Genomic DNA, 15,698 nt, shown 5'->3' with positions numbered 1-15,698 from the left:
TTTTTCCAGCTGATTTAAAAATGTAATGTATAATTAAGAAATATAGGTTAATAGATTATCATCTATAATACAAGTCAAGCTTGTAGTCATGTTAGTTAGCTTTTCTAGATGTACAGAAATGTATTTCAGATGGATAAGCATTCTTCAAACCTTTCAAAGACGACAGAATATGGCATTTAAAATGTTTAAGGACTTAGGACTTTTCATGACAATGAGACACATCACTCCTGGCAGCACCAATTACTTCAAGAGGAAGATGGGCATTGAAGAGGCTACTTATGATGTTGGTTAGCCATTTAGGCAAGCTCTTTCCTGGACTGCTTGATGTTATAGTGTATGAACTGGACATGCAAGATGCACACAAAAAAAATGACTGATAAAGTTGCCTAAAGAAGGTGAGACAGTCCTTCTGGATTCCTGCTTCATGAAAGAGTCTGCCAGACATTCTGCAGGACACAGAAGAAAGTGACTGGCAAACTGCCCATATATACGGAACTGTCTTTGAAATTTCCTGCTTCGTGGAAAAGTCTACTGGATACTATGGGCCAGTAAGCTGAAGATGAGTGCCCTCAAGTTACAGAAGAACTTTGGGTGACTGTCCAGGCAATGAGAGGTCTCTGTCAATTCTAGAGTTTTGGAAGTTGCTTACAATGCACTTCCTGTTAACTTAGGTAATGTTATATTCTTCTGCGGTCTTTGATGGAGTTGAAGAATAGATAGTTATAATTATAGATTTCCTTAGTTATGATAAGAGATAAAGTAAATATAAATATTGTAACTATAATTCTTGCTTGATACCTGTTTTGTATATGTAATTGTACTGTGTTAAAATTAAAACCTTCCTTTTCATTTAGGCAGAAAAGGGGAGGTGATGTGGGAGTCCCCTCTGAATTCTGTGATCACCATTAATTAACAAAGAAACTGCTTTGGACCTATAGCGGGGCAGAACAGAGGTAGGTAGGGAAAACTAAACTGAATACTGGGAGAAAGAAGGCAGAGTCAGAGAGATGCCATGTAGCAACCAACAGACCAGCCAGAACCTTGCTGGTAGGCCATGAGCTCCGTGCTAAAATATAAAATAATGGATGGGTTAAATTAATATGTAAGAGCTAGCCAATAAGAAGTTAGAGCTAATAGGCAAAGCACTGATTTAATTAATACAGTTTTTGTGTTGTTATTTTGAGTCTGGGTGGCCAGGAAAAAACAATTGGTCTCCTACAAGAGGTTGTACTCCTCACTCTTCCAGTAGCTACACCATAGAGAGCAGCTGCTCATCTGAGACTAAAAACTGTTCAAAGCCTCCGGTTTGATCACTTGGGCCCACTGCAACCCCAACACAGTGGACACATGGAAGCTATGTTGACACCTAACCCTTGCTCCCAAAGGAAGGTATAATAGTCAGATGAGGTGCTAAGAATGGCATAGGGGCTATCTACTAACAAGGGGCCAAGGCCCTGGGTCAAGGTTTAGATGGAACAGCAGATGAACTAAGTTGGGTACATCCTGGACAGTCGCTTGCCTTCTGGATTAATGAACTAAAGCGACAAATGAAAACAAAATCCCAAGACAGGACAAGGCAGGCACCAAGAAAAAACCAGCAAAGTGGCCATCAAAGCTGAGACCTTGTGTGGCTATTGCCTCCAGGCTGACTGTAATTATTCACTTCTTGGATCAGGGCTGCTGGACCAAGGCACTGACCTGGGCATCTTAACATTCCCACTGGAAAGATGGGGGCAGGCTCACCTGGGCCCGCCCCTTCCCAGGGCTAGAAAAGCAGTGAGAAGAGTCCAGTCTGGCTGTGTAGCTCCCCCTAAGTTGCCCAAGGGGAACTAGAGTGACATAGCTTTCCTAAGTTGTGACCCACACTGGGGTGGGGTGTTTTGTGAGGCAGATGCCCAAGTCATTCATATTACTCCAAGTTTACCCTTTATTCATGCTCTTGTGTCTAACCCAGGAAGCTACCGGAACATTAGCAGGATTTGGATGGAACTGTTTCTTTGGTGTGTCATTGCCTCCCGTATCTGGGGTGAACAAAAATAGATTCTTCAGGAAACTTCACGCAATAGACTTTAACCAATTATTGAAAGGGTAAAGAATGCTGTCCCCAAGGTCAGTGTGTGGCAGCCCCCAGCTTGGTACATCTAGGAGAACTCAGACTGGATCTGAGATCACTTTATTCAGTGGATGGAAAAACTGTTGCCACAGTGGTTCTCAACCTGTGGGTCGTGAGCCCTTTGGGGGTTGCATATCACATATTTACACTATGATTCATAACAGTAGAAGAATTGTGGTTATGAAGTAGAAATGAAATAATGTTATGGCTGGGGTGGAGTCATCACAATGTGAGGAACTGTATTAAAAGGTCGCAGCATTAGGAAGGTTGAGAACCACCCGGCTCTTGTCCCTGTATTCTGCACAGGGCAGTATGGTACAGTTATGAGGACTCTGCCTCATAGCCCTAGGGCTATGACCTTAGACAAATCAGATACCCCTCCAGGTTTCCGCATTTTCATCTCCAGAGTGGAGTTAGCACTGACGTCTGTTGTTAGAATTAAATCCGAGATGCACAGTTCATGGCTTTGAAATGTTCCGCAAATGGGGGCTGTTAGGACTAGTCTTGCCTCTCCCACCACTTCCTCCAACTCCTCTTCCCATTCGACAGCGCCTCCTTGCTCCTTCCTCTTCCTTGATGGCTGTCTTCCACAGGATCATCATTGGGGCCTGAACCTGGCCTCTCCCTCTCTCCCCGCTCTCCCCAGGCTGGTTCCCCATGAGCCTGCGCCATTCATCTCCCTAGTGACCCGAATCTGAACTAAGAGATGGATGTGGGGTGGTGGAGGCCAGGGTGGTAATGTGCTCCCTTATCTCTGTGCCCCTCGCTGGGGCCCAGTTAATTTTCTCTTTGATTTTAATATAGATTTATTGAAAGTTTCAGTTATCGAAACAAACTGCAGCAGCAAATTGGTGTTCTTTGCCGGCCTACAAGTGCCTATAAAGCTGCCATGCTTGGGAACGAATGGCGCTCTCCAGGAGGTCAGTCATGGCAACAGGAAGCCCCCGGGGACACACACACTGCAGTTTAATATTTTTCTTATTAGCCTTTTTCTTCTTGGCTATCTAAGCCTCCCCCTTTAAATGGGAAACTGAATGGAGCCACCCGCCTAGGGAGACTGTTCCCCAAGCTGCTCCACACTCCATGCAGTCTGCCCGAGCCTCCTTGTGACTCTGATCTCCCTTTCTTCCCCACTGACCTAGGAAGAATCATGATGCACATGCTCTACAGACGTGGCTCCCCAGTGTCATGCATCTCACAGCCCCACCCCACCTATCCTACGCCTAGGCTACCAAGCCACTGATCAGAAGCATAGGACCCCTAGAGGGTCCCAAGCTCCTTCCAGATCTGGGACTCTAGGCAAAAAAATGGCAAAGTTCAAAAGCAAAGGAGATACAAGTGAGATCATCCTGCCCTGCCAACATCTACTGGACTAAACTGAAGCAAAAGGAGATGACAGGGCTGGAGAAATGGCTCAGTCAATAACATGCTTGCTGTGTAAACACGAGAACTCGTGTTCCAGTTGCCAGCACCCACTTAAAAGGCTGGGTTGGTGGATGCTAGAGCTGAGGAGGCAGAGACAGGAGGATTGCTGGGGCTTCCTGCTCAGCTAATCCAGTCAAATTGATGAGCTCCAGGTCCGGCCAGAGACCCTGTCTCAATAAGTAATGTAGCTATGCTGTGGAAGAAGACACCCAGTGTTGACCTCTGCCCTTCACACCCACATACATACATATTCTTATACAAACATGCGTCCCTCCAGACATGCACATACAGGAGATGATAGATCCTAGAAAGCAGGCAAGTGTTGTGGAATATTACTTTAACCAGACAAAGCTGTGTTACATTTGCTTATGCTGCATTTGTTTAGCGATGTAAAGATGTGTTGTTTTGCCTGCCTAGGCACAGGTTAGTCTAATTAAAAAGCTGAATGGCCAATAGCTAGGCAGGACTGGTGGGAAGAGAGAATAAGTAGGAGAAGAAGAAAGGTTAAAAGGCCTAAGGCAAATGTGGATGAAGAGAAACAGGTTAATTTCAGTTAAAAGAGCTACTGGGACAAGCATAAGAATAGGCAGAGCGTTCATCTCTAATAATAAGTCTCTGTGTCATGATTTGGGAGCTACAGGCCAGTTCCGATATCCGCAAAGGATTTCATTCTAGTATGCTCACTGCCTTTTTCAACATGACCTCTTCTCTCAGTCCCAATGTGACTCTTGATTCTCTATTTTCAATCCATCCCTAAAGAGCAACCTGGATTTTCCTACCTACTGTGGCTTTGAGACTTGCACTGTAGTGCAAACACTTACTGGTATCTCTCGGCCATGGAACCAGTTGTGTCCCAGGCTGGGTCTTCTTGGCCCAATCAGCTTGATAGTACCAGCATTCATGGTCTATAGGTTTGTGGTACTGCTAAGCGGCCATCCCACATCCCAATTCTCAGTGTTCTCTCCGTGTTCTTAAACAGCACCTGCCAGCATGCCTTGCCTCAGGACTCTGACCATGACTAGGGCTCCTGGCCACGACAGCTATAAAGGCTTGAATCCTGACTCCAGTGCCTTTTGATTCTGGGTCTTTAGAGAACCTCTTTGTGGTCTCATGGTACCTTGTATTTATATGTCCTCTTGTTTCTCTCAAAAATAAATGGCTTGTCTGGGTGGCTTCCTCCTGAGATCCTCAAGGAAAAGGGCTGTGTCTTCATCCTCTTCATCCTCTGTGTGTATATAGCTGATGACTAGGTAAGGACAGCCTCTCTGAGCCTGCTTCCTCAGTTATAGGATGGAGATGATAATACCTGCATCACCAGTGGAGTGAAGAGAGTACCTCTCCCAGTGCCGATCAGTGTGCTGTAGAGACTTGGTGAATGAAGTTGCCGTTATCTGCTTTGCCGTGATGTTGGTCATCAGCCTCCGCCCCCATCCTTCCACTTTTACTTCTTCCTGTCTCAGCTTCAAGCTCAGCTTTCCAGCTACCTACTGTGGGTTTCCCTTCACTGGTCACCCTGGCCTCTTTAGAGCGATGCTAACTTCTTGCTTCCTCCAGGCCAACCTTCCCTGCCTTTCCAAACCCACTCATGAATAGCTGCCTCCTCACGGTTCTGCTTCCTGTTGAAGTCCAATTCCCTGGCTCCCTGGTAGCTGATGAACTTCATCTTCAATGTGAATGTTCCCAGGCTTGCCATCCATGCTAGCTGGCAGTCCAAGTGAGTTAATGCTCACAGTCTTTCTAGTTCTAGGCTCCCACCTGCTCTTGGAGAAGGATCTCCCTGGTGAGGTGCTCCCACCCCCAAACCTCAATTGTGCCCATCAGCCCAAGCTACTGTGCTCCACTGATATCTATCATCTAGGCTGTCACAGAATTGACCTTGAATCCTTGTGCTTGGTGTGCTCAGTCTTTACACTGCCATGTGGGTGTGCTTTCTCCTGGAAAGTGGGAGAATGACTCCTTGCCTTTCCTACTTGGCTAGGGCAATATGGCACCCAAAGCACCATTGTTAGAGGTTTTTCTACTTATTCAAACAAAGCTTTTTCTTTTCATGGTGCCCATCTACTGCCAGCAGGATAGCTAGGATGGGGTTTTACTCAAGAGTCATCTACTGAACCTCCTTCAGTCCACACTCTCCATTCCAGGACCTGCTCACTCTTTCCTCTGTCTTCAGTCTATCTCTCAGGCTATGCTGGCCCTTCGGCAACACAGTGTCCTTTGGGTTGTCACTCACCCCTGTTCCAGCCGTGCTAGACTATATCTGATCCAGTTACAGGTTTGTTACATATTGTCACCTCTGATCTTCACAAAACAGCCTTAAGAGTCCATTACAGCCCCCATGTAAATAGAGTCAAACAGACATTTGGGTCAGGAACTGTGGTCCAGTTCGCCACACTGACCGTAGTTAGGCAAGTCCAAGCTCCAGACTTACCCAGAGAGATCCTCACAGCATCACACAATCCCTCCGGATGTAGCGAGTGGGTCATCTTGCTGCTAGTAGCTTCCCCTGCCCTCCCAGACTAGACGGGCCTCACCCTTACCCTGGACCCTTTGTGATTTCCAAGTGCTGTCTGTTGGTCCTCTATGTTCAAGCTTTACCTGTGCACCCAGACTACTGTGTTTTCATTTCTTTAGTGCTAAGAATCAAATCCAGGCTGTCACTCATGCTAGGTGGGTACTGGACCACTGAACTCTCATCCCCTCTTTTTAGTTTTTTGTTTTGTTTTTTGCATTTTGAGATAGGATCTGACCAAATTAGCTAAGCTATCCTTGACTTTCCATCATTTCCACAGGCATTGAGTTTGTGTTCCTCCTTTCTCTGCCTCTTGGGTAGGGGCTTTATAGCCCTGGGCTGCCATGTGCTGTCACACAGTTCCTCCTTGTTTCTTCCATTTCTCTTCTACCTGAAGGACTAGTCACTCTTCACAAGGGTACTTTGCGTGCTGGGCCTCCAAGCCTTTGGTGACAGCGGTCTCTCCACTGGAAGTGCTTCCCCATGTAGATGCCTACCTGCCTGTCCCACCTTTCACAACCCTTGCTACTCCACAGGGCGGAGGCCTGCTCAGCAGTCTTACCTCTGAGCAATGGACCAGAGGAAGGATTTTAGGAGGGACATCCTCAAATTTCTTCTCCAGGAACTCCAGCTAAGTGTATATTCCAAGCCATTTTTCAAGATTCAGCAATCATTTAAAAAAAAACAAACTCTGCTTTGTGTTAGGCTCTTTGAAAGCACAGGACAAAGACACGAACAATAGAGATGGTTCCTGCCTTCACAAAGATGAAATATATCAAGGAAAACTGTTATATTGAGGTTTTAAAATGAGGCACCTAGGCAGGGAGGTGGTGGCGCACACCTTTAATTCCAGCACTCGGGAGGCAGAGGCAGGCAGATCTCTGTGAATTCGAGACCACCCTGGTCTACAAGAGCTAGTTCCAGGACAGGCTCCAAAACCACAGAGAAACCCTGTCTCGAAAAAACAAAAAAAAATTAAAATAAAATAAAATGAGGCACCTAGTTAAGCCTGGAAAGGTTTCCAGGGCAGATGCTCGCTCGCTATCTATCTATCTATCTATCTATCTATCTATCTATCTATCTATCTGGGTTTTTCAAGACAGGGTTTCTTTGTGTAGCCCTGGATGTCCTGAAAACTTGCTCTGTACACTAGGCTAGCCTTAAACTCACAGAGATCTGCCTGCCTCTGCCCCCCTAGTGCTGGGATTAAAGGTGCGTGCCACCACCCACCTTCTCTTAAGGGTTGAGTTGGAATTTCTCAGAGCAATGAGGGGGAAGACAGGAGTGAAGAGGCTGGGCATTCTAAGCAAGGAGAATGACTTGAATTAAGCGTAGCAGAGCACACCTGTAGTCCCACCACTTGGGAGGCTGAGGCAGGAGGATCACAAGTTCAGGCCCAGCCTAGCCAGCACAGCAAGCTCAAGGACAGTTTATACAACTTAGTGAGACCCTGACTCGAAATGAAGATCGGAAAGGAGTCCCGATCAGTTGCTCTGGGTAACAGCCAGAGTGCTTGATCAGTATAATTCAAGGCCCTGGTTTCAATGCCCAGTGCTGCAAAAACATAACAGTTTAAAAGCCAGGCTTGGTACACACTGGTAATCCCAGCGCTTAGGAGGCTAAGGCAGGAGGAGGACGGCTATGCGTTGAAGCTACATACTTACATGAGTTCTGACCAGTGTGGGCGACAGAGTGAGGCCAGAAAACTAACAAACAAAGGCATTAGGCAAGACTGTGGCTAATGTGGGGCTGACAAGAATGGTACCTGGAGCAGAGAGTGACAGAGGGACAGAGGACTCTAACTCTGTTGCAAGAGTTAGCTAAAGTAGACTCTCACAAAGCCTTCTTTATGATTTTTTAAATTTTGAGTTAGGGTTTTGCTATATGACCCAAGCTGGTGCTCAACTTCTGACTCCAGGGCACAAGTGATCCCCCTGCCTCCAGCCTTCCCTGTAGCTGGGACATAACCTTCTCCAAGTTTTTGGATTTGATCTTGAGAGTAATAGCCCCGGAGGGCCAAAGGTCAGTCCTGTGTTAGACCTGAGAGGGCATTTGTTCCAGTCACTTGTTAAAATGCTAATGGTGACCAGCCTGTCTGCATTTCTAACACGCTCCCTGGTGAAGTCAGCGCTGGTGGCCCTTAGTCCACACCTGGAGGAACAGGCAGCGGCTCTCAACCTCCCTATTGCTATTGCTGTGACCGTTCAATACAGTTCCTCATGTTGTGGTGATCCCCCCGCCATAAAATTATTTCATTGCTGCTTCAAAACTGTAATTTTGCTACTGGAATGAATCCTAATGTAAACATCTGATACTCAGGATATCTGATATACGACCCCTATGAAAGGGTCAGTTGACCCCAAGGGGTCGCAACCCACAGGTTGAGAACCGCTGCTTTAGCTGGTGCTGTGGCTCTGGCCCACTCATATGAAAGGGCACAGCACCTTTTCCTTTCTGAGTAGCCTGGTCTAAGGCTGTAGAGGAGCTTCGGTTTCATTTAGCATCTCGACCTTATAAGTCGTTTATTAAATACTCTTCATCTCCAGTGAAGGGCCAGGTAAGAGCTTGGAGGAATACAAAAATATAGTCTCCTGCCAAAGAGTGTTTGGTGTCACAGGGAGATGCTTCTCCTGCTCTGCCCTCTGCCAGGCCTGTCATAAACACGCTAAATGAGGCCTGTCTCAGGCAGGCTCCCTGGGGCCCTGCGGCCTCTGTAGCCCTATCCAGAGAAGAGCCTGTTTATCCCTAACTGTTGTCTCTGACCTCTAAATCAATCCCCTGACTCAAAGCCTCAGTCTTCTCCTACACTCCTCCCAGTTCCAGGCCAGGTCAATTTGTAGCCCGGGAGCCAGTGAGCTGTGACGGCGTTAGGAACACAGGTTCTGAAGTCAGGCTGCCTGGGTTCATAGCTCATTCCATATGCTCGTGGGGTCACCTTGGGCGAGTGGCTTCAAAACTTCTCCACCCTTAGTTTTCTCCTCTGGAACTGGGCCAGTCACCTTGGCCCGTTTTGAGGTACAAATATGACCACACATACAATTCATTTGTTTGATTTTAATCTGATTTATAATTTAATTGCTTTTGATACCAGTTTTAAACCCATGACCTTCCTGCTCCTTGGCCTCTCAAGTACGTACCACCACACCCAACTTACAGATAGTACTAAACACCCTTTGAGACATCTGAACACTGGATTATTATTGTCTCTTTGTTTGTGACAGGGTCTCATTATATAGCCCTGGATGACCTGAAATGTGCCGTGTAGACCAGGTGGACTTCCAATTTACAGAGATCTGTCTGGCTCTGCCTCCTGAGTATTGGGAATAAAGGTAGGTACCACCTTGCCTCGCTAGACATTGGTTTTATAAATAGGAAAATCTGTGAGTACCAAAGCCCTTGGAAGCCCTGTTCAAGTCAAATGCACTGTCATTGCCTATACAGTCACCATATATCTCTCTTGATGGTCCCTTCCCTGATGCTTGGGAGACAGTATGAGGCTGGAGATGCTCAGGAGAGGAACCTGCTGGAAGGGACAGCAGCCAGGGAGCACTGAGGGAGCAGGTTTCAACCTTCCAGGGCTGAGACTCAGAGTGTCCCCTCTGCCCAGGGTCACCCAGGCTGCCCCTCCTTCCGGCTGCAGAGAGAGGCAGCCTCAATCATTCATCTTAATGTCTCTATTAAGCAGGGTTATGACCAGGACGAGCCAAGAAACAAGGTCTTTTAGTGTAAAAACACGGTTCCTAGGGCTCGGCCCCGAGGGACTCCTCCTTAGCTTTCTGCTTTCACCAGGGCTACTGCTTGTGGGAGGAGACCGGGAGACCAGCGCGGGCAGTATGATTCTGCCCTGAGTTCCCTCTCTTCTCCCTTTCTCCAAACCTTATAAGGCCCATCAGCTTTCATTTTTAGTGAGAAGAGCAGAGGTTTGGCATCTGGGAACAGATGTGGGGTCATTGAGGCTGTCCCTGTGTTAGGCTGGTACCCAGACTGGGCATCCCTGAGCTTATCACACCCAGCAATGTGTAGGCAGCTACAACTTTGTCTTCTCATCCATGAGCTCCATGGGGTCTCGTGGAGAGTCTACTCAGAACTGAGGGGATAAGGAGAGTATCTCTGGTAAGCCTCACCTTCCAAGTTTAGTGTAGTCAATGCATAAACAGTCCAGACCTGGCTTCTAAGTGAGTTAGCCTGTGCTAACTGATAATCTGTATCCCTATACGATAAGGTCTGTGGGTGGCAGCAGGGCAAGCCCCCTCTCTTAGAGAAAGGGCTGAGGTTCCTGGAGAATCATATTCTAAAAAGGCAACAACTCAGAACACATTAGGAAGGCATGAAAGGGAGTCATGTACACAGGCTTGTCTTCAGAGGCATGGGAGGAGTGCCAAGATAACTGCCCTTAACAAGATAACATGTCGGTAGTGTCACCAGTAAATAGACCTTTGACTGATGGTTTGGGAGGATAAGGACGGGGGACACAGGGACACAGATATTGAAAGTCACTCAACAGTTTGCTGCTCACCTCCACTAATCCCCAGGTCACTTCTATCCTCACTGCTCTGCTGCCTTCTTAGGGGTCCTGGTTTTCCCCTCTATCTCAAGAGTCATCCTAGCTACAGGCAAGGTGGTCCATGCCAGTAGCTCCTTGGCAAGGAGTTAGGGCTGGAAGATATGAGTGCCAGGCTAGCAGGACCACATAGCAAAAACCCTGTCTCAAATCCACGTCCCCATTATACTACTTGGGCTGGCGTGGAGGAATGCCTAAGCTGTGGAACCAGGGAAAATAGGGTTCACATCCTGTCTATCCCTCTTTTAATCAAAGTGACCTTAGGCAAATCATTGCTGTTTCCTGGGCCTCAGTTTCCCTGATGTCTTAAGGAATGAATGAAACATGTGTCAACTAAATGTTAAGACTAAGCACACTGGAAGGAGGAGAGTACTGGGGAAGGAAGTTTCTAGGCCAAGGATATATGAGAAGCTGTGAATGGAGGAGCCTTGACCAAGAGGGTTTCAAAGGGACGGGGTGAGGGGAGTGGGAGGAGTCCAGAGCCGCTGAGGGCAGCACAAAATCAAAGTGAGTTAGCACTGGTCCCAGGGGCTACACGAGCAAGACAGGGTTTTACATAGATATCTAGGGAACAAAAGATACCAGCAAGGAAGTCACTCCATTAATAAATAAGAAGACAGAAAATTAACGATAGTCTGGAAACGGCTGAGCTACTGAACTTTGTTTCTTTAAATCTGTCTTTAACAAGAAAAATAAAGAGAAGAGATCTGGCCAATTAGGGGGTAAAGAAGACATTGTAGAAATAATACCTGACAAAAATGCACGGTGGGGTGAGTAGCGGAATGAGCCTCCCGTGGCCTTGACCTCTTTGAGACAGGAGAAGGGTGCCTGTGGAAGGAGCCTTGTAACCCCGGAGAATGGAAATGGATAGGGACAAAGAAAGTGTAGGGAAAACCCAAATGGTGCCTAACTGATGTTTTAACATTTTTACATTTGTGTGTGTGTGTGTGTGTGTGTGTGTGCACATGTGTGGGAGAGAGAGAGAGAGAGAGAGAGAGAGAGAGAGAGAGAGAGAGAGAGAGAGGCTGACTATTTCTCTCCTTCCACTATAAGAATTAAACATCAAGCTTGGCAGCAGGCTCTTTACCTACTGAGCCGTCTTGGTGCCCCATGGCTGCTGCTTTTCCAAGCCTTCTGTGAACATGAACAGGCAGGGTTCTGATGCCAGCACTGTTTCTGATGAAGGCTGAGTGTGAAGGTGAGGAAGAGGAGTATAAAAACGGAAGACTGTGAGCAGAAAAGGTGATGAACCAGGGCCGGCAAGGTGATGGGGAAATGGCAAGAAGCCTACTCGGAACTACAGAAAGCTTAAACTTCTGATGGATTTGATGGTGTCCATTCTAGGGATTTATGCTTTTAATCCTAGCACTCAGGAGGCAGAGGCAGGGGATCTCCGAATTTATGGTCAGCCTGGTCTACTTAGTGAGTTCCAGAAAGCCAGGGCTACTCAGAGAAACCCTGTCTCAAAAAACAAAAAAACAAACAAAATGAAAAAAAAGAAAAAGAAAAGAAAAGCACAGGAGAGGAGACAGGGCTGAGAAAGAAGCTAAAAGGGGGGATCTCAGGCCTAGAGAAGGGGAAGATAGGGAAGAAAGAAAATTTCAAGGAGAGACAAGTAGGTGATCTTCAGGTAAGGCTTAGAAGTGGAGCAGGAGCAGAGACAGGAGGAAAAGGACCATAGCCTACCATCCTGGTTTAGCCCTGGAGCACTATGGAGGCCCAGAAGATTAAAAAAAAAAAACAAAAAACAAAAAAAACCCCAGAAGAGTGGCTTTGGAATATCTTGAGGATGATCTCAAGGGAGTGAGAATACAGGTCTAGTTGAAGCCCAGCCCTGTGCACTTGACCTGCTGGCCAGCGAGGCAGGAACTCTGGACTCTGTTAGCCTTTCTCATTCTTTCCCAGGCCATAGCTGACCGTCATCTCTATCCCCTAGCACTGTCTTTGGGCTAGCCATCTCTGAGGGAAAGCCAAGGCCCGTAGCCTGCCAGGGTCAAAGGGGACTGGCCCAGGAGGCTTATCAGCTCTAGGCACGGTCTCCAAATATGGTTCTAGGATTCAGTCCAAAGTGGTTGAGCCATGCTAACACTGACAGTGTCTGTGTGGGGGGCCTGGAGGTGCAGGAGAGGGAAAGGGCAGCCGGTGATGAATGGGGTAGCCAGAGCCTTGTTAGAGGGGATCTGGAGAGGGAGGGGGGCTGCTGCAGGGATTAGCCTAGGGTCTGATTTATCATCTTCAGAGCTGATCTGAGTGAGAGGGGTTAAGTAGCAAGTTAATGAAATCTGCAGATGCCGCTAAATGGGAAAGAGCTGGGAGCAACGGAGAGTGGAGGGAATAGCAGGCAGGAGACAGGAGACAGGTGGACCACTGAAGAAGGAGCGTTCATCCTAAACTCTCACTGAGGCGAAATCCAGTTTGGGCAAGCAGGCTAAGGACTTAGTTCCTGTCTCATGGAGGACATCAATGGTCAAACCTCTCAGCTCCCCTGCTCTAACCTCCACGGATTTTTTTTTCAGTCACTAGGCTCCTGAACCCCAAGGGCAAGGAGAAAAGGAGACCAGGCCTTGGTGCCTCTTCTCTCCCGGACTGAGCAGCCAAAGGAGTGACTGCAGCTCCCTGCAATGAGCGCACACAAAGGAGGAGCGATCAGTTCTGACAGGGAAGGGCAAGGGAGGGCAACATGACATTAAAGCCAGGCTTGGAAACTAAGAATTTTTGCAGGCAGGAAGGGGGAAGTGTGGACTCTGGATAGAAGTAGCAGCGTGTGCCAAGGCTGGGGAAGGCTCAAAGGAAGAGAGGACACAGCTGGCGGAAGACATCTGTTCCAGGGAGACAATGGTTAAGTAGCAACCAGGCAAAGGTCAGAGGTCAGCCAGAGCAGCAGGTACAGGTCCACAAAGTGCTGCAGGCTCAGGCTAGGGAAGGGAGGCCACCATTCCTCACCAGCCCTGTTTCACCTCTCTCCAGCATTAGCTTAGGACTCAATGAGAAGGTTGCTATGAGAACAAAAGAAAATCATTCCTGCAGGGCTCTGTGTTTGACACTTGGTCTGGCACACAGTGGGTGCTTCCAAGACGCGAATTATTGATCTTTCTGGGGCGAGCTGAAAATCGTAAGCCAGTGCTGGAGAAATGATTCAGGGGTAATGACTCCTGCCTCGAAAGCATGGTAACCTGAGTTCAATCCCCAGGACTCACAGGAGGAGGAGAGAACTGACTCTTAAAAGTTGTCATCTGACCTCCACAAGGGCACTGTGGCATAGGTACACCAGCACTCACACCTACACAAACTAATAACAATAATACATTTAATTTAATAAATCCTAGGCCATAGCCAACTATGCATGGCTGGAATGGTCATAGATCCAGCCCTAGCGAAGAACCAGCAACTGTCATTTTCCTAAACCAATATGATTTCTAACTATATTCTAAATATGCATCCTCAGACCCACAGAGAAGTGCCGATCTCATCCTTCACCTTGCAGCAGACAAAGGCTACTATAGAGGTGCCCAACTTATTAAAAGGCTAAGACTATGGGGTTCCCAGCCCTAACTGGTACATCTACAATGTGACATCAACACTAAGACTGGGGAGACATTGAGAAAGAATGGCTGATGATGTGGGATGGCCTTTTGTATGCTTTGAATATGTTTTATTACCATTGGCTAATAAGGAAGATGCTTTGGCCTATGGCAGGGCAGAATATAGCTAGGTGGGAAATCCAAGCAGAGATAGGGAAAAAGAAGGTGGAGTTGGGGAGATGCCAGCAGCTGCCAGGGAAGCAAGATCTAAGGTAACAAGCTATGAGGCTTGTGGTAAAATATAGACTAATAGAAATGGGTTAATTTAAGATGGAAGAGCTAGTTAATAATAAGCTGGACCTAATAGGCCAAACAGCTCGTAATTAATATTAAGCCTCAGAGTGGATATTCAGGAACTGGCAGGCAGGAGAGAAACCTCCAGTTATAAGTCAAAAGATTGTAAAAGCCAGAGGACCAGGATACTTGTTGTTAAATAGTATCTTCTAGACCTGACTAAGAAGCCACAGCCATAAAATCTCAACAATACGGTTGCCTAAATAAGACCAGCTTAAGGACAACAGCAGGTGACAGGACAATGCTGATAGGCCTGTCAGTCCAAGCCCACCCCAAGATGAAGAGCTACAAGCAGTCAGTAGTTGCTGAGCGAGAAAATCATCTCCTTCAGAGACAGTTTACCCAATCCCAAGTGGTCAGCCCTAAATATGCGTGCATATTGTGCAGTACTAAATGTGTTCAGTTAGACGCGTGCGCGCACACACACACACACACACACACACGCACGCACGCGCACACACACACACACACACACACACACATGCACGCACGCACGCACGCACGCACGCACTATGTGTAAGAGTATTAATTATTACAGAAGAGGTCATGAATACGAGAGGGTGTACATGGGAGGAGCTGAATGGGGAGAGGCAAGGGTAGACATGGTGCAAATATGAGTATGAATTCTCCAAACTGTTTTTTAATTAAAAAGAACCCTAAGGCCAAGGATCTGATGACTGCAGCTCCACGTGTAGCCAGGGGATGGCAAGGGGTCAAGTGTGCAGGTGCAACTCGATAAGTATGCACTTGGGTTCATGAGGCAGGAAGTGATCATGGTCCTGGGACCAGGGATCTCTGAGAAGGAAGACCAGACAATCCACACCTCTGCCCAGACCTCACAGAAGGGGAGGGGGTGCCTGGGGTGGAGGGCAGCTCTAGAAAGCAAGGAAGGAAAGCAGTTTGCATCCGAGAGCCTGACAGCAGCACCTTAGCCTTCCTCTGGGTCTCAGGGCTATTCTGGACAGACATATGCATTCTCCTCTAGGAAAGGCTACATCTTCTCAGACTGAGCAGCAGCTTCCCCCTTTACAGGAGACTCTCCCCTGAGGTAGGCTGTAAAGGTGAAGTGGGGAAGACATAGTCTGTGTCAACTAGATATTTAGTGAATTGAGTTGAGGGAGAATTGACTGGAAAAAGCCCCGATCCTCCTTAGCCCAGCACAATATGCCATAGCCTAAGAAGTCTCCTCTACTGTCTGTCCTAGACACATCTGTC

Source organism: Microtus pennsylvanicus, chromosome 13, assembly GCF_037038515.1.
Source record: "Microtus pennsylvanicus isolate mMicPen1 chromosome 13, mMicPen1.hap1, whole genome shotgun sequence".
Lineage (NCBI taxonomy): Eukaryota > Metazoa > Chordata > Mammalia > Rodentia > Cricetidae > Microtus > Microtus pennsylvanicus.
This window is presented reverse-complemented; position numbering follows the sequence as displayed.